This window comes from Toxorhynchites rutilus, chromosome 2, assembly GCF_029784135.1.
Source record: "Toxorhynchites rutilus septentrionalis strain SRP chromosome 2, ASM2978413v1, whole genome shotgun sequence".
Taxonomy (NCBI): Eukaryota; Metazoa; Arthropoda; class Insecta; order Diptera; family Culicidae; genus Toxorhynchites; species Toxorhynchites rutilus.
The window spans coordinates 39,664,523-39,684,482 of NC_073745.1; the positions used below are offsets into that span (position 1 = coordinate 39,664,523).

The 19,960-nt window shown below is 39.7% G+C and overlaps 1 protein-coding gene and 1 long non-coding RNA gene across 6 annotated transcripts in view; both read left to right on the forward strand.

Annotated features, from left to right (window-relative positions):
• Window positions 1–19,960, forward strand: part of LOC129771716 (zinc finger protein 501-like) — a 60,222-nt gene that overhangs the window by 24,738 nt on the left and 15,524 nt on the right. The window lies entirely within an intron of this gene.
• On the forward strand, window positions 1,044–19,958 carry LOC129771730 (uncharacterized). 2 transcript variants are annotated; one of them, XR_008742466.1, is made up of 4 exons: window positions 1,565–1,693; window positions 8,896–9,030; window positions 19,772–19,855; window positions 19,911–19,946. It is a non-coding gene; the product is annotated as an uncharacterized LOC129771730 (long non-coding RNA). The 2 variants fall into 2 exon arrangements; XR_008742467.1 differs by lacking the exons at window positions 1,565–1,693; window positions 8,896–9,030 and adding an exon at window positions 1,044–1,224 and having other exon boundaries at window positions 19,911–19,958.

The window sequence follows — 19,960 nt, forward strand, 5'->3', positions numbered from 1 at the left end:
GGAAATTTTGTGTGGATCAGACCTGGGTGATGATGAGTTCAAACAAATCGCAAATATGGTAATGCCGTCCTCGTGCACGGTTTGAACTCCGACAAGAAGCAAGTGGTTAGCTTAAAACATCAGTTCACCTTCTACTATCAACCTGCTTCCTCCTGCGACGTATTGAAAAATATCGGCAAGCTGCAAATTCACCGCCATCATCGAAGAGTTTACTGCATTTGATGCCTGTTTAAGGAACAAATATTACAGGTTTTCATTAGTTTTTTATTGCATTAGAAATATTGCGGGAATTATTTTTTTCTTTAAATCGCATTAAAGTAACTAAAGGTTTTTACTGTAGATTCAGGAAGAAACCTTGAAACCTCGAAACATTGATTTTCATTCATAATTTTGATCCGAAAGAGGAGATGAAATTTCAATTCGCAAATCACTACTTTTTGGATATAAATTATGGACGAACAATACATTTGTCCGATTTGCACGAATGGTGAAAAAAGATTATGCAAATGGTATATGATATTTTCTTACCCACCATTTTTGCAGAAAGCTATAAAACCTCAATATAATGTTGAACAAAAATGATAGGTGTTTTTGTTTTGTTTGTTTATGTTCACTCCCTAATTTAAAATGCTTCGAAATGTCAAACTCAATGCCGTCAACGCGGATATTTTACAATATTTTTTTTTGCTTTTTGTGTGTGGAATTGTTTTGGTGGCCATAAGAGCGTTGAAAAGTTGAAAGGTAAGTCTTTTACGGTTAAAGCTAGGTTTGTAATATATTCTTATCTTATTTTGTGTTTCAGCTCAAAAGAACAAATCGACTCTCGGTGTCGGTTGGTGATGAAAATATTTTCCCGCGTTTTGCAGTCAAATCCCTTTCCACAGTCCTCTGTATATTTATACCGTTTCCCCTCGCGCACTTATTGACAACACGGTCACACCTTTAGTATATATATATATACACCTTGGATATGACCCCCTACAATTTTTCTTCATCAGCAGCCAGATTTTACTGAAAAACACCTGGCAACCCTGGCAGCAGTTGTCAATGGAACACAATTCAAGAGATTGAAATTTCACAAGCTATATCTTGTTTTGTTTGTTACCGAATATAAAAAAAGTTTTAGCATTTCTTGGCTATTACTGGATAGTTTTGAACTGTGAATTTATTTGGATAAATACAATTTCGTTGGAGGAGTGAGATGACGTTTGTTATTAAGAATCTGTAAGTTCGCTGTGTATATGATTAAAAACGCATTATTGAAAGCCGTATTTGTTATTCGTATGTGTATTAGATTTTGTGTCTAACTGTCGTAAATAACACTGAAGTTCGCTCACATTTTATTTCAACAGTGACCAATGCAGCTTCTGCTCTGCAATATGCAATGATGTATTTCGTCACGCGCTAGTCCCCGAAACTGTTCAAGAGTCGAAATTAAAAACAATCCTGCAGAAATTGAGCAGTTTCACTTCCCAGCTGAGCAGTTATCCTACATGCGTCAAATGTCACCAAGAGCTCATAACCATCCACAACATTCCCGAGAGCTGCTTCCTACTTTTGCCCTGCGCAGAGCCAACTACCGTCAAGATAGAGCCAGAGTTAATGATTGATGACCACAAGCCGAATAATGATAACTCTTTTGAGACAGACCTAATTGAACAGGAAGCCGAAACGAAAATCAAGGATCAAACGGGTGAGAACGTTATTTTTTTTATGTAAACGTTGACTGATAATCTAAGGAGGTAAACCATTAAAGTGTGGAAAAACATTTTGCGCAAAATACGTTCATTTGAACTGATACGGGTTGGGCGAAATGAGTTCAATTCAATAAATCATTCACCAGAATCATTCATTTGTAGGTAAAATTTATTCAAATTTATTCTGGTTGTAGTTCAACTCTTACATTTTAAGAATGGAATTCGATTTCGCTCATATAACCACCACGGGCCCGTTTACAGCGATCGATCCGTTGGACCCAACTTTCCACTGAGTTCTTTTAAAGAAGCTTGTTTGTTGGCATAGATCAGTGACTTGACATATACCCATAAAACGTTATCCAATGGTGTCAAATCGCATGAACGAGGCGCCCAATCGACAGGTCCATTTCTCAAAATAACATATTCACCAAACTTAATTTTCAATAGATCCATTGTAACGTGCGCTGTGTGGCAAGTGGTACCGGCTTGTTGAAACCACATATTATTGATGTTAAAATTTTGCAATTCTGGTCAAAAATAGTCTTCCAACATGTCGCGGTACCGCTCTCCATTGACGATCACTTGACGATCGTTCTCATCGGCGAAAAAAATTAAGTCCAATCCCTCCTCCGACATGAAAACCACATCAAACAGTAACTTTTTGCGGATGCAATAGTTGTTTCTTGAAGCACATGTGGGTTTGCATCTGACCAATAACGCATATTTTGCTTGTTGACAAAGCCATTTAGTCAGAAATGAGCCTCTTCGCTGGAGATGATTTTGTGATGGAAATCAAAATTTTTCTTCAAGATTCGCCAGAGCCCAATCGGAGAAGCCTCGGTGCTTTATATGGTCAAGTGGCTTTAGTTTTTGAGTCCATTTGATCCTGTTGTAGCCCAACATATTTTCGCAAAACACAACTCAATTCTTGAGAACGCCGTGCAATTGACTGAGTTGGGTCTTTCCGGATGGATTCATCCGCGGTTGCGACATTTTCGTTGCTTCGTGGGGCGGCTTCTTGTTGGCACGGGAACATCCAACAGCGAAAATGTAGACCCAAATTTGGTCACTAAACTATGCACTCTATGCGCTCTTAACCCTTTGCGGTCGTATTAAATTTGAACATGGGCATCGTACTGGTCGTAATTCGCGTTGGCGGCGGAATGGTGTCGACATCTGGATACAAAATTAGTTTGTGTGAGGCCAACTATTCTCTATCAGATTAGTCGGCAGTATTAAATTGCTAAAATTTGCATGAAATTTTTTTCTTGGCGTTATTTACCTACTAGAAGTACTTTGTTCTGACCAGTGTTGTCACATTTAAATCTGTAGCAGAGGGGTTCAAAATCTTTCTCATCTTCTTCTTCTTCTTCAATGGCACTAACGTTCCTAGAGGAACTTCGCCGTCTCAACGTAGTATTACTTGCGTCATTTTTATTAGTACTTAGTTGAGATTTCTATGCCAAATAACACGCCTTGAATGCATTCTGAGTGGCAAGTTCTAGAATACGCATGATCACAGTGCAAGTCGGAGGAAATTTCTTTGACGAAAAATTCCCCCGACCAGAACGGGAATCGAACCCGAACACCCGGCATGTTAGTTATGACGCTAACCACTCGGCCAAGGGAGCACAATCTTTCTCATCTGTACTTTTGACGTAGGACTACGTCTTTCATTTCTATACCGGGGTGTAAAATCAAAGTTTCGAAAACGAAAGCGTTACGCCGGAGACCGAGGTTTTGAGCATTAATAGCTCCTAAACAACTGAACGAAATGGTATGATGAACACTTAATTCGAAAGATAAAATGTCTACGCGTTATATACTTGTTACTTTTTGATCCAAAAACTTGTTTCAATAGTCTTAAAATTGATTTCAAAACAGGCTATTGAAATCACCAATCGGTATATAAGCGAGCGCCACTCGGAAATCCACTCCCATTCTTTGTGTGGACACCGACTGGACAACATCGTTGCTGGACGAGCTGGACGGCGAGGGATCGAGTGCCTTTCTCAAGGCAATGGGGGCGGAGGTGTAATGCAGGAGTTAGAGTAGAGTTTTCAAAGGGCCTTTCTCAAGGCTAGAGACGAATGAACTAAAAAGTTTAAAGTCTCTATAATACAAAACAGCCAACCAACCAAATCTACTCAGTTCTAATTGAACAGCGATTGGAGCATGTTGTCGCTGTTGTGGTGAAGCTTTTCGTTTATCATGAAAGCGCGAATGAACGGTGTCACCAAGAGCCTGTTTGTGCACCTTAGGCCAGAAGGGAATCCATCAGGAGGAGAGTGATGCCGCAAATGGTTCCCCGGGAAGAGATCGGAGCAGCCGCCACACACACACACATACACGCGCGGAACTCTTCGTTTGGATGCCATTCAGCATCGAGAAAATTCCGGAAAGATTCAATCGTTGCTGAAAAATAATCTGCCAGTTCCCCTGGGAATTGAAAAATACATTGATGCACATTCATTTTAATGTTTTTTATCCATGTAACACTGCGACCAAATATTTTTCAATTAAGTGCCATTAACAGGTGGTTATCGTGTTAGCATTAACCACTGGTGGGCTTCGAGTATCGAGGAAAATCGGGAAAAATCTAATCGTTGCTGAAAAATAATCTGCCGGTTCCCCTGGGAATTGAAAAATACATTGATGCGAAAGAGTTTATTCTGATGTTTTCAATCCATATGACACTGCAACCAAATACATTTGGTTTTGTGATTTTTCAATCAATCGCAATTACCAGGACAGCTTCTGAAATTATTCTTCCCCATCAGTAGAAAATTTTCGTATCCAATATTGTATGCGCGCGCAACGGAAAATGTTTCGCATCGCGAAAATTATATAATTTTCAATTGATTATTGCTCAGTCGCCGAAAGTTTCAAACTCAGAGAGTTCATTCCCCTCTAGTTTGCTTCCAAATTGCCATCGTAAACCACACCTTCTCTCGATTCAATCACGCACAAAAAGCATACTTAAGCGATATTCTGGTGGTGGAACGCATTCATTTTTCGTGACGACATCGACAAGGCAACATCGTTATTGAACGAGCTGAACGAACTGGACGAGCTGGACGGCGAGGGATCAAGAGATTCATTACCTGGCCTAACCTGCCTTGAAACACATACAGTTTGTTTGGAACTGTGAGGGAGCGCAGAAAAGTCGATCCATCTGAAGAAGAGAAGACGACCGAGAAATTATCAGCACCGAAAAACGGTTCCATTTGAGATATCGAAGCGGCCGCTATAACACACATATATATACGTGCGGAACTTCTTCCGTTAAAATGTCATCCAGCATCGAGAAGATTCCGGAAAATTATTATCGTTGCTGAAAAATAATCTGCCAGTTCCCCTGGGAATTGAAAAATACATCCATGAGAAAGAGTTTTTTTTAAATGTTTTCTAATAATCTAATAATATAACACTGCGATCAAATACATTTGGTTCTGTGATTTTTCAATCAAGTGCAATTAACAGGTGCTTATCGAGTTAGCATTAACCACTGGTGGGCTTCGAGTATTGGAGAAGATGTTATTGTTGCTGAAAAATAATCTGCCAGCTCCCCTAGGAATTGAAAAATACATTCATGCGAAAGAGTTTATTTTAATGTTTTCTATCCATATAACACTGCGACCAAATACATTTGGTTTTGGGAGCTTTCAATCAAGTGGAATTAACAGGTGCTTACATATAACATATAACACTGCGACCAAATACATTCGGTTATGTGATTTTTCAATCAAGTGTGATTGGCAGGAAAGGTTCTGAAGAGTATTCTTCCCCATCAGTAGGATATGTTCGTTTCCAATATTGGATGCGCGCGTAACGGAAAATGTTTCGCATCGCGGAAAACATAATTCTCAATCGATTATTGCTCAGTCGCTGAAAGTTTCAAACACATTCTCATTTGCCTCTAGTTTGCCTTTCAAATTACCATCGTAAACCACACCTTCTTTCTATTCAATCACGGACAAAAAGCATACTTAAGCGATATTCTGGTGGTGAAACGCATTCATTTTTCGTGAGGACATCGACAAGACAACATCGCTACTGAACGAGTTGAACGAGCTGGACGGTGAGGGATCAAGATATTCATTACCTGGCCTGACCTGAAACGCATTCAGTTAGTTTGGAATTGTGAGGAAGCGCAGAAAAGCCGATCCATTAGAAGAAGAGAAGACGACCGAGAGAATACCAGCATCGAAAAACGGTTCCGTTTGAGACATCGAAGCAGCCGCCACACACATACACACACATATATACGTACGGAACTTCTTTCGTTTAAATGCCATCCAGCATCGAGAAGATTCCGGAAGAATATTATCGTTGCTGAAAAATAATCTGCCAGTTCCCCTGGGAATTGAAAAATATATTCATGCGAAAGAGTTTATTTAAATATTTTCTAACCATATAACACTGCGACTGAATACATTTGGTTTTGTGATTTTTCAATCAAGTGCAATTAACAGGTGGTTATCAAGTTAGCATTAACCACTGGTGGTGGACTTCGAGAAGAATCGAGAAGAATCCGGAAAGATGTCATCGTTGCTGCAAAACAATCTGCCAGTTCCCCTTGGAATTGAAAATTACATTCAAGCGGAAGAGTTTATTTTAATGTTTTCTATCCACAAAGTGCTGCTGCGATCGAATACATTTGGTTTTGTGATTTTTCAATCAAGTGTAATTAATTAGCAGGAAAGCTTCTGAAGATTATTCTCCCCCATCAGTAGGATATTTTCATATCCAATATTGGATGCATAAAACCTTGTACCTCCAACGTAACACTCTCGTTTGCGAAGTCCCCCAAATATTCATTTATTCTTTCATTCAGAATGGATTCAGATTCAACTTCAAACAAATGATCACTAAATCAACGATAGTCCTACGTTACCATTGCGGTTATACAATAGATAAAACCCACTTCCTGTTTTTTTTTCCAAAAATCTGTACCACCGGAAACATTCGATGTAGAAAAAAAATCTATTGTCAGCATGAAAAAATACTCATTTATTAACTACAAAAACTACATTTGCATTTGCAAGTCATTCTTGTGTTTGATGATGCTTATACATAGCCACTATGTTTAATTGAATCTTTGGATATAAAAATAGCGTTCATCGTATCGTTACTGAGCCGATTTCGGAGCTTATTTTTGTTTTGATTATATTCAGATAAAAATTGCCGAGGCGCATAGTGAGAACGTTACAAACATGACATCGTTGCGCCGAAAATGCGAGCGAACCGTCAATTCTTTTTAGGCATCCAATATTTGTCCACCAATCCTGCACATACTCGAGTTCTGAAACTGTGATTTCCTTACGAAGTAATTTTACCTTTAGGATACGGAATTCATTCTCCAGATCTTGGACATTCCAATCGCAGAACCGTGGAAATGCCTCAAACACATTTTTTCCTGAACTGCCTCGAATTCTTTAGTCCTGTTTGGGCTATTGGATATATAGGTATATATGTCTCTCAAAATATGCTCAAGATAGTCAGTGCTTTTCTCACATGCATAACTAGCACATAAAACCAGTGAATCTAGAAGTCGTCAATTATTGCATTGTGAATACTTTCATGATCAACCGCCCCAAGCGATACTGCGGTTTAAAAGTCGCTATGTACCTTAATGTTGTTTTGTTCAAATGTAAGAAATTTCACATGTCGAAAAAATCTGACCAATCTGTACATTCCGACGAAAATCTGTACTCTGTACCGTATAGAATCTGTACCAAAAATATCGAAAAAATCTGTACCTTTCCACATAAATCTCTACGTGTGGCAACACTGGTTCTGACCCTAATTTAAACTATTATCTATGAATTTTCAGATATTCTCACCAAAACTTACCATTCTAATATAAATGTATATTTAGACACAATTTTTGTATGATATTTTTTCACTACTTGAGTGATTTTAATTTACATGGAGTACTAATTTGATGTGGGAAAAATAATTTTCATTCATAATTTTTATTTTAAAAGTGTGTTCATTTCTTTTACAAACCCATATTGTCATGCCTACTCCCCCATTTCGTAATACGAAGCTCAATGCCGTCAACGCGAATTATTTCTAATTCAAAAAGCAGTGATGTATAACTTTGTGAGATTATATGAAGTATATTCATAACTTGTGAGATTCTGAAAGATGAACACGATTCAACTTCAGATAAGTATTTTCTAAACATGTGTTTCAATTTTTGTTACTTCCATATAAAGAAAATGGGCCTGATCACGAACGTCACTTCACGCTGAAAACAAAATGTTTTGTATGTAAGATTATATGCACTTCATTTCGTTTTCCCCGTGAAGTGACGTTCGTGATCAGGCCCTGTAACAATTTTTCTTCGTATGATTTCTTTCAAAATAGTCTCTAAAATGCAGCCCTGGTTTTAGCATATATCACAAAAATAATTAGTTTGGTGTCTTCTGCCTTTAAATTTCTGTTTGAACATACAGAACATTGCTTTTTACATCTACACATTGCCGCAATGCATGAAATTTTGCATTAAGTCTTTCCTCAAGCATGGGTAACAACTTTTGTTTATACTGAGTACCGTTATTTTTTATTCATAGAAGCATCGTTTTGATTCGGGAGCAAGTTCACTAGACATTAAACTTCGTTTATAAAAAGTGTGAACTAATAAATTGTTGCGTAAAGTATAAGATTAGTATAGTTCCTTGCTGTGGTGGTTGAGGAAAGACAAACGACCCCAAAGAGTTTAATTTGCAACCACCGACTCCGAATTTCGGTACTAATTTTTAATGATTACAGGGGATCGTTGATATAACGTAAACATTTTGAATTTCATAATAATTATAATTTTATTAACAAACATTAATTACTCTGTCAGTCTGACAGGTCACATGATGCTCCCCAGCAACGATGTTGCTCCGATGATCATCAAACGAGAAGTGATGTGGGCTCGGGTTCAGGTTCGGGTTTTGTATTATAGAGACTATAGAGACATAAAATATATATGAGACATAAATATGAAATAAAGTTAACGTTAATAACTATTTTTGCCACGAACGGATTTTGGCAATTTACATACTAAACGAATCGGAAATTCCGTAAGATTTGTTATACATTAGAATCCCCTGGTTTGTAAATGGTTAAAATTCATGAAAACTTTAAGCGTTTCCATTTTCCCATACATTTGTTCTGTCCATTTGTGTGCTTTCCCGAACAGGGCTGTCAACAACGAGCAACTCATCGACAACCAACGGAGGGGAAATCGTAGGATTTAAAGTCTCCGCGAACAAAGGAAAAATAGAAGAATGAAGGGGAATACTTGCCTAGAGTATAAACAGTGGATCTCGCTGAGGTAAGCTTTCATTCGGCATCGGACTGTTGAGCAATCCAGTTCACTTTGCTTTCGCTGCGCTTCGATCTAAGATATGACCCCACCAGTGGTAATCCAACTTGGATATCGTCGTTTGGTTTTTCTGTTCATTTTTCGCGTTATTCGTATCGTGTGTTTTTCTTTCCGCGTCATAAATTGGACGCTTCGCGTAGTGTATGATGAACAAGAAGAAGAGGAAGGCTCGAGCCCTGCAAAAACGAACGCATTGCCAGTGGCAATAAAATTTCGAGGCAAGCGTCATCTAATGATGCACGCGATGTTGGTGCAGTGAAAAGCGCTCGCACTGAACCGAACCTTCGCGGGTGTGACACTGAACCGAGCCTTCGTAAGGGTGCTCATACACTGTTTGACCGAAAACAAATATTTGACTCTTTTTGACAGATAAAATTTGGTCAACGTGTACTGATCAAATATATTCTACACAAAAAACCGCAAGCAAATATTCAATTATTGGATGCCTAAAATATTTTTTCAGTCTGTTCTTCGAACCTGTCGGTACATGGTTAGGTTACCTTGGATATTTCAGTTGATTTTTTTCCATGTTCGGTGTTTGATACTGTTTACTACTTTTTAAAATTGAAGAGTGGCAAACAAAATAGTGTTTGTACAAATATCAAATCAAACCTTATCTGTCAAAAAATATCAAATATTTGACCTCCGGGCAAACAGTGTACGGCCACCTTAAGTGTGACACCGCATCGAACAACAGCGAAGTAGGCGATTTCGGCGCCCCCCGCTCCCCCCGCTGGTGGTGAAGGCGGTGACTCTTGACAAACTCATCAGCGAATTCGCATCGATGGGAGCAGAGCAGCAGAGTACAAGCTGTGTGGCATAATTCAGTCTTTTTCCAAGCAGTTAAGATTGTTTGTTTTCCGTCTTCATAAGGGCTTCGTTTGTGCCTTTGAGAATGCATCAATGCATTAAACTGACGTTAAGGTTGTGCGCCAAAAAAATATTTTGGGAATACCAAGCATCTTGAATGTCTTACTGGAATGTTATAAGTTATTTGGGTTCGCGTGCCAGTCGTAAAACTGCCTTCAACTAGGATTGCATTTGCGCTAATATGGATCACAATGAAGCATTGATACTGTTTTCGAGGTTGTTATTAACAAAAAGAGTTTATTTTGCTTGTTTAGTCACCAAGAAAGTAAATGTTCTGGAATTTTGTATGTGATTAGGTTTCGCTTGCCAGTAGGAAAACTTCCTCCACTAAGGGTGACAGCTGCGCTTCTCTCGAGCATGAGAAAGATATGCAACTCTTTTCGAGGCCAGTAATATTAACAGAAGCGTTTCTTTTGAGAATAGCGCAAAATGCTAGAAGTGTTTATATTCCTAGTAGTTTCAATCCACCAATGTAAACCAAAAAATAAATTGCGACATACGATCAGCTAGTGTATTGTTTTGCGAGGGCAAGAATGAATCATAAATCATTTATCGTCAACTGATTCTACAATGAAAAAACCATTTCAGAGATTATTCCACTACGCAGTTATTTCTAAAGTTTCACAGCATTATAGAATAATATCCGAAGGTATAAACAAGCGACTTATATAAAATTACAGCGTAGTTCTACGTCAACAATGCGGTCGTATCTTGGACACAACCTCCTATAATTTTTTTGCATCGAATCGTTTCTGGCGATGAAAAGCGGGTCCTATACGACAATCCTGAACGTCAGGCAACGTATGGATACCCCGGTCATGCATCAACATCGACGGCCGCGCGGAATATTCATGGTCAGAAGGTTATGCTGTCTATTTGGTGGGATCAGCTGGGTGTGGTGTACTATGAGCTGCTAAAACCAAATGAAACCATTACGGGGGACCTCTACCGACTACAATTGATGCGTTTGAGCCGTGTACTGAAGGAAAACGGCCACAATACGAGCAAAGACACGATAATGTTATTTTGCAGCACGACAATGCTCGGCCGCATGTCGCGATACCGGTCAAAACATACTTGCAAACGCTGAAATGGTCCTATCCCACTCGCCGTATTTTCCAGACATTGCTCCATCCGATTACTACCTTTTTCGATCGATGCAACATGGCCTGATTGAGCAGCACTTCTCCAATCTTGATGAAGTCAAAAATTGGATCGATTCGTGGTTAGCTGACAAACTGGCCGATTATTTCCGCAAAGGGATCCGTGAATTGTCAGCAAAATGGGAAAAAAATGTGACTAGCGATGGGCAATACTCTGAATATTAAATTTGTAACAGTTTTTGCAGAATAAAGCATTAAATTTTGAAAAAAACGAAGAAAGTTACTGGTACTCCTATTATTTGGACTGCAATTTTACGTTAATCAAAGCAGAAACAGAGAATATCTGTGCAGTCAGTGGCATCCGTTTGTGGGTGAAGAGTGCATGTATGTGTGGAAATGCGTGTGAGTATCATCACTGCTTACAATATTTGTACCTTCAAACGCATGAAAACGAAAGATACGAATCGTTCGTTCTGAGAGCCGTGTAGGATTTTGTACTTCTGATACGATTTGCGATTAAATGCTCCTCTAATTTACTCTAAAATTTGAAAAATCGGCTAGAAAAAACTACTAAGCGTATCAATATGAAACAGATGTTCACAGATGTTTAGCGAATACACTAGACTAAAATTTTGCCTGCAAACATTAGTAATTACTGCTATATTTGCAAGATTACAGTGGATTTTGTAAAGCACTATAAAAATCCAGTTTTTGGCACTTTTTTGAAATCGATGCAAAAAATTTAAATATGTTTTTTTTTGTCAAAGTAACAAAATATCCTTGTGCAGAATTTATTAGAGTTTTCAAAACTATCCTTCGATTTGCGATGCGATGGGTTCTATTGAACTATTCATCATCAAAAACTAAGGGGTAATTTTTCATTCGAATTGAAATATTGTAACTCTTTGTTACAGTTTCGTTAGCTTTTTAATAGATTGTTGTTGTTTTGAAAGTATTGTCACCTTTTTGTGAGCTTTGTTGTAAATGCAATGGGTATGTATTTTTTTTTGTAAAACCGGGCAAAAATGGTGGCGTGTCGATATGGCAGACAGCTCAGATTGCGAGAGAGAGAGTCAGCGATAAGTTGCATAAAATGGACGCTGTACCACGAAAAATGCAATGAGAAGGCTGGAGGAAGAATCCGCCATCAAAAACGAGGTTTTTTGGATTCAGGCGTGGTGTGTGACGGACGTTTGTCCAAGAGTTCTGTCGAATAGTTTGGACATAGTTTCCTCGACGAACTCCCGGTTGACCGGCACACCATTCGGCCCAGTGGACTACCACTACGCCTAACCGTAAAGGACCAGCGAGCACCCTCTAGTCAGGTTGACCATAAACGTTAAGGAGGACCCCTCTCGGTAGTGCTACTCCGGTATCGTCCTGGGCCTGTCGATTGCCATCAAGGAGGGAAGACGCCGAGCAACGGTCAACTGTCCACGTGTCAACCTGCTGTGGACTTCAGCGTCGCCTGGTTTGTAGCAGAACAACCAACCACCGTAGAACAACCATGGATAGCCAGAATCGTCAGCAAATGAAACAGAAGTTGTTTGAAAAAGAAGGTGAGAGTATTGTCTTGCTATTTGATCGCGAAGTCCCTCCAATTACCCAGTAACAAGCCGACCCTGAGACTCAGTTCGAGGGGTCTCTTGCTACTGAGCTTTTTCCGGGAAGACACAATAGATAGTCACAATATCTCTGTGAGGGAAGGTCCTACAGGAACTATTCTTGGAACCAAATGAAAGCTGGTTGATAAGGTTAATTGGATTTGTTATTGATTTGGTTAGCAAAAAATTGTGTTAAAGGGTGTGTACATCAAATTGCATCACGGAAAAAACGCTGTAGAAATTTAATTTTTAGGAATTATATCTTCAGCTTTCGCTTATAATCAGATAAGAGTGTATAGATCACGTTGGCCATGCTTAACTGTCAATTTTTCGTAAATTTGGAAAAATGTCGTCGAACGAAAAAGAGCGTCGTGAATTAATCCTGTGCACTCATTTCGAGAATCCGGAGTTGTCACATCGGGACATCGGTAAGATGCTGGGAATCGTCCTATCCACGGTCAGCAGAGTACTAAAACGATACTTCGAGATCCTAACCATCGACCGGAAGGTGAAGAACGGCAAAAATGGATGCTCCGTCAGTGAAAAAGAAGACAAGCGCGTAGTTAAGCAGTTTAGACGTGATCCGAGAAGTTCGGTCCGGGATGTCGCCAATAAGCTGAATTTGTCAAGTTCATTCGTCCAGCGGACCAAGCAGTGGGAGGGCCTGCGTACATACAAGGTTCAGAAGGCTCCTAACCGCGACGAAAGGCAAAACATGGTGGGGAAGACGCAAGCCTGGAAGCTGTACACCGAAATGCTGACGAAGCCGCATTGTCTGGTAATGGACGACGAAACCTACGTCAAAGCGGACTTTCGTCAGCTGCCGGGCCTGTTGTTCTTCTCCGCAGAGGACAAATTCAGCGTTCCGGAGGAGATTCGCAAGCAGAAACTATCCAAGTTTGCCAAGAAGTACATGGTGTGGCAAGCGATCTGCTCTTGCGGAAAGCGGAGCGCCCCCTTCGTGATGACCGGCACGGTATACGGGCAGGTTTACCTTAAGGAGTGCCTACAGAAGCGCTTACTACCACTATTGAAGCAGCACGAGGGCCCGACCATCTTCTTCTTCTTCAATGGCACTAACGTTCCTAGAGGAACTTCGCCGTTTCAACGTAGTATTACTTGCGTCATTTTTATTAGTACTTAGTTGAGATTTCTATGCCAAATAACACGCCTTGAATGCATTCTGAATGGCAAGCTCTAGAATACGCGTGATCACAGTGCAAGTCGGAGGAAATTTCTTTGACGAAAAATTCCCCCGACCAGAACGGGAATCGAACCCGAACACCCGGCATGTTAGTTATGACGCTAACCACTCGGCCACGGGAGCACAAGGGCCCGACCATCTTCTGGCCGGATCTCGCTCCGTGCCACTATTCAAAGGACGTGTTGGAGTGGTACGAAGCCAACGGGGTCACCTTCGTGCCAAAGGAAATGAACCCGCCCAACGCGACGGAGCTTCGCCCAATTAAAGAAATATTGGGCGTTTATGAAGCAGGCCCTCCGGAAGAACCCAAAAGTTGTCAAATCGGAGGCTGACTTCAAGAGAAAATGGATTTCTGTTAAAAAAAACTACAACCTGACGTTGTACAGAACCTTATGGACGGGGTAAAGAGGAAGGTGCGAGCATACGGGCTTGGGCTCAAAGTATGAATAAAAAGAAAATGCCAAAAGTTGTTTAATAGTTTTTATTTTACTGTCTAAAATTTTCAAAAGGATCGGTCTACTGGGCGAATTTCTACAGCGTTTTTTCCGTGATGCAATTTGATGTGACACACCCTTTAGTCCAGAATATTCTTGAAAAAACAAATAAAAATCGATTTTTCATTTATTCCCGTTATTGTTGCCCACTACATCTACATACACACACCTAGATAAAAATATGTACGTAAAATATTCCAAAGCCCTAATTGGAACTTGGGAATCAATACCAAGGGAAGAGGGAGTATGGTGTATAGTTTCTTTCCACTGAAGGAATGGAATGAAACTATACACCACACACAGTTGCGAGCGGGAAAGCAAATACAACACATCGAGCCAGCATCTCTCATACCTAATGTTGCTTTTACACACACATAGACATACACAGCTCGATACAAGAATGGAAGATATTGCGAGACAACAATGCAATTTCATTCACATTCACTACACGCCCTCAAAGAAGAGGAAGCTCTCCGCATCAAAGTTCAGATTAGTATTTCCTAAACATGTCTTTCAATTTGTTACTTCTATATAAAGGATATGGGCCTGATCACGAACGTCACTTCACGATGAAAACAAAATGTTTTGTATGCAAGATTATATGCACTTCATTTCGTTTTCCCCATGAAGTGACGTTTGTGATCAGGCCCTATGTGTAACAATTTTTCTTCGTATGATATCTTTTAAAATAGTCCCTACAATCAAAGTTTGCTTCGACAAAGAAGGTGTCAGAGCAAATAGTCCTGATCAGATTGCGTCTGGGACATACTTGGTTCAACAAAAAGTATCTGTACGAGAGGAAACCTCCCGCGATATGTGACATCTGTAGCATATCGCTCTCTGTTAACCATATACTACTCGATTGCTGTAAATACGATATTGAAAGGAGAAGAAACGGACTACGAAACAATATAAGGGATATCTTGAGTAACAACAACAATATGGAAGAAAAAGTACTGAATTTTCTAAAAGACAAAACTGTACAATCATATTTGAATTATTGTAAACTCACAAAATTCAATCAATATACAGAGGCGGATGCCACATTAGGCAAAGTCTCTATGAAAATAAAAAAAAATCCAGTGAGAAAAACATTACTGTTGCATGTTCTTGTGCGAGTTTGCAGGGCAGTTATATCGTAAAGTGAGGGCGGGACTTAATAACCGAAAAGCTTTGAAAGTCTTCGACAATTTTCTTCATTGTTCTAATTTCAAATGAAAAATTTCACGACTGAAGTATTAAAAATAATTAATAATTAAAACATTATATAACAAATTTCGATGCATTCTAAAATAATATCCGAAGTGAAAAAAAAAAATAGCGGATTGAATGATATAATTCCGTAGTTCTACGTCGAAAATGCGGTCGTGTCTTAGACACAACCCCTATAATTTTTTGGCGCTCCGGAACTTTCTTCGTCTTACAAGTCAAAACTACCACTTTCAAACCGTGCAAACCACGTCTGACACGTTCGCTCATTTGGAGCATGGTCACCATCAACTTCCATCAAAATGCGATAACTTTCCGCAGCTTTTTTCTTCATATTCTTCATAGGTAATGAAGTAACACTCCCCGCAAAAACATTTTCGTTGGTACGAAATTCGACATATTCGAAGTGACAAAAAACTATGTTCTTTACGCTTCAACTTTTTGACATATACTGAAAAAGACGCACAATGACAGTAGCTTTCCAACGAATGTCTGAAAATTTGATGTACTGGAATAATAATCAAGTTATGCAATCTGTTGTAAAACCGAAGGAACTTGCCGGTACACCTGAAATCCAATGCAATATACGCGATAGTTTGCAAAATTTAACTTTCCTTTTATGAACTTGTCACGATATTTCCTAGCGAAAGCCTGCTTAAAAGATTGAATCAACTAACATGGTCATATTGCCCCGGAAATGGAACGTTTCGTTCTTGAGGGGGCCATATTGCCCCTATCTACCCTACGTACCCATCGGGTGCTGAGCGATGCGCAAAAGTGTTCCAATGAAGGGCACTCAATTTTCGAAGCCACTCTCTCTCTCTCTCTCTGAAAGACAAAATTGCTCAGTTGAAAGTGAATAAGGTAAAAAGGAAGCTGATAAGCTACGATCTGGACCATGCTTTCGATCGTGTATCTTTTTCCTTTCTTCATCGAACTATGCGACAGCCGGAAATGAATCCAGGCTTTGTTGATCTAGTGACACGGAACGCCGAACATTCTTTCTCTCGACTGCTGATAAATGGGCACCTCGAGGCGCTTCCCGATCAAACGCTCCGTACGGCAAGGGAACCCGATGTCTATACTACTTTTCGTCATCTACCTCTACCCTTTTCTGTCGGAACTAGAGCGACAATTCGGTTCCGACCTAGTGGTGGCATACGCAGATAATATATCTGCAATAACTACCAATACCGATACTATAGATGCCAATGAACTTTTTAGTTATTTCGAAGGTGCCGCTGGAGCAAAAATAAATATATCCAAAACAATTGCAATCGACGTTGGGCTCATTGATGGAAATCCATTGAGCGTGCCGTGGATACGTTGTAACAGTTGGCACAGCTGTTATCGTCATGTAATTTTTCCAGATTATTTATCTACCTATTTAATATTTGTGTGCATATTTATTTATTTGTGTTTATTCATTCTGGAATCTATTTATTTACAGTGTTTTTGGATATATTTATTTATTTATTTATATAGTTATTTATTTATTTATTTATTTATATAGATATATCTATACATTTATTTATTTGGTAGTATAATTCGTAAAGTCACATTTAAATGTTCAAGTTCAAATATTCACACTGAAACATTAACAGTGTACCTCCACTAAGTCGCAACTAAAAGTAATCTAAAAGATACTCCAAAAAGTATACTTAAGAGCTAAAATTTCGCATCCCACCTCCCTGGAGCAGGGCGAAAGCTCAATCGCCAAAGTTGTTCGGCCAATGAGTGTCTGTTCGCGCAGCGCTTACTTTCGTGGCCTTGAGTTTGGGGAGGGGAATGAGAAGGTCGTACTCGGTTAGTTGAAGCAAGATGCACACAAGGCGATGCTTTGAGAAATTGTCTTCAGCTGAGCTTGAGCTCTGAATCGCGAGATATCCTGTGGTTTATCTGAGGATTACAATGTTCTTCGACCATTTTACTAAGAACTGTCCGACGTCGCGGAATTGTGCGTTTTGTTCGCGATCTTTAATTGTAAGTTTCCTTTGTATAACGTGGAGTTTTTTTTGTGACTATAAATTGAATTGTTTTCAGTGTGAGCATTTTGTTTCGACTAATTTGATAAACGCTCATTATTGTCAACGAGCTAAAAAACAACGACAGGTACATAGATTAAACAATATAGGGACTGTTTCTAATTGTGAAATAATTGTAAAAACAGGGAAATTTTATTTGGCGAAACCTGGTGATCCAAACCCATTGAAGAAGGCCTCGCCTTCAACTTCGCGCCTTCCAAGAATTCACTGGAGAAAACAAACCGGCGGAAATCCATATCCCGAAAGCAGAAGGGAAAGGAAATTTGAGGAAATTTGTGTCCTCATCGCACTCCCCAGGTACCCTGTTTTGTCCATGTGCACATGTGATGTCCTTTAGATTCAAGTAAAAGCTCAATGTAAAATAAATGTAAAATATGTAAGCCGTAGTCCACCCAAAATCGGAAAGTTTGTCGATTTGTAATGTTTGTAGAAGTGAAAGTCATGAATATAAATGTAAGCCTGTAATCGTTCATTTTATTATCATCAGGATTTCCCGTTATCGTGTTCCGAGGTAAACGTTCAAAGTTTTCTTAGGTGATCCTTTGTTTCCCAAATGACCGTGCCAGTCTGGTGGATTGTTTGTTGAGCATTGCCTGTGATGAGAAAACCCTGTAGTGGTTTTCCGTCGTATTCGGAGTGATTCTGGGTTGCTGGTAAGTTCTCTACGGGTGTCTTCTGTCAGCCTTCGCTGACTTGAATTAATCCAGCTCGACCGTTCTCCAATCCTTGCAAAAGGACACAATTTGGGCCTGCGTGTCAGGGCTCTAGCTGGGCAACGAACACGGCGATCGGTCCTCGAAAGAGGTGGCGCTTAAGCCAATCGTTTAAGAGAGGACGGGTGGGAAAGCTAATCCTTCAGCTTTATTCGAGCTGGCCGTAGGTTCTGGGTTGTCTTTTGAAACCCGGTCCGCTACAACGTACAGAAGATAAAGTGAAGTTTATGGGTGTATACTTCATCTACTCGATCCGAGAAATGAGCAAACGCTCTTGTTGTCAAATTTGCTCAGCAGTTATGGCTGCACTCATTAAGAAATCTCAACCTTCAACAGAAGAAGAAGATTTGATATGTGGCATCAGTTCTTATGCCGTATTGCGTTCATACGGCGAAAATAACGTCGATCATGGCATCATTCCATTGGGGGTCTTCGTAGCCACTTGGTTACGCGTTCGCTTACCAAGCGATCGATCGTGAGTTCAAACTCAGGGCCCTCAATTGACCATCTTTGTGTTGTTATAGAATAACTACGTCCACGCAAACATCATCAGCGATGGAAATCGATCCACGGTCGAAATAAGATCGATTGATCCATACAACTGCTCTGCTCTGCAAGAAACATCGGGCTGCTGTTCTATAAATAACTCAACAATGATCAATATCAACTGTCTCCGCTGTCCGGTCTGCTGAACAATGGATGAACAGAAAGAATACCCTTACGCCTAAATGGCTACTACTAACGACTGTGTAATTTACAATTTATAGAAACATAAACATATGTACATGTACACGATTAAAACCCGGCTCTGTAACAGCTAAAATGCTAATGAGCCTAATAAATAAATAAATGAGATAAAAGAAAAATGGCATCATTCCTGTGGCGTGGACTATCGGTGCGAGTCCCCATGAAGCAACTGGCGCGTGACACCGAATCCAGTAAACTAAAACCGCAGTTACCAGACTTTAAAGTAAAGCGCTGCTATTGAATTGTCACATGCAGGCAATTGGATCTCTTTCTCCCCCGCAGACCTTCCCTGCCTCGAGATAATTTCCCAACAAATCCCCCTTCTTCACCCCCTTGTTAGAGCAAGTCCATCCAGTGATCAAATACACCGTATATGTTCCCGGCTGTACCTTAATATGAGATATATTTCTGAGTTTTTTTATATGCTTCGATATAACGTACAATTTTGAAATTGAAATGCACGTTTCATTGGAGTTCCCCTGTGTTAAGCGTTGTTCGTTCGTGTGCCATGATGAAAATGTTGTTTTTGATTAACGTTTTGTCATTGACAGGCAGATCATTAAAATATTCTAAGGTTTCGTTCACGCAAAGACACAAAACTGTCAAGTCGCTAATGGATGACCCTTTAGTTGAAATATAGTTTGATTATAATACTGTAATGAACTATAAATACTATAATAATCAGTGTAATTTCTTCGCAGGTGAACGTCCCTATTCTTGTTCACAGTGTCCAAAAGCGTTCGTAAGGTATTCAAACCTCCAGACGCACATTAAAACTCATACGGGTTGGTGAAAATGTTTTGCTACAATGAACTATTCAGCAGATTTATTTCTTCGCAGGTGAACGTCCCTATCTTTGTCCAGAATGTTTGAAGGCCTTTTCAACTAGA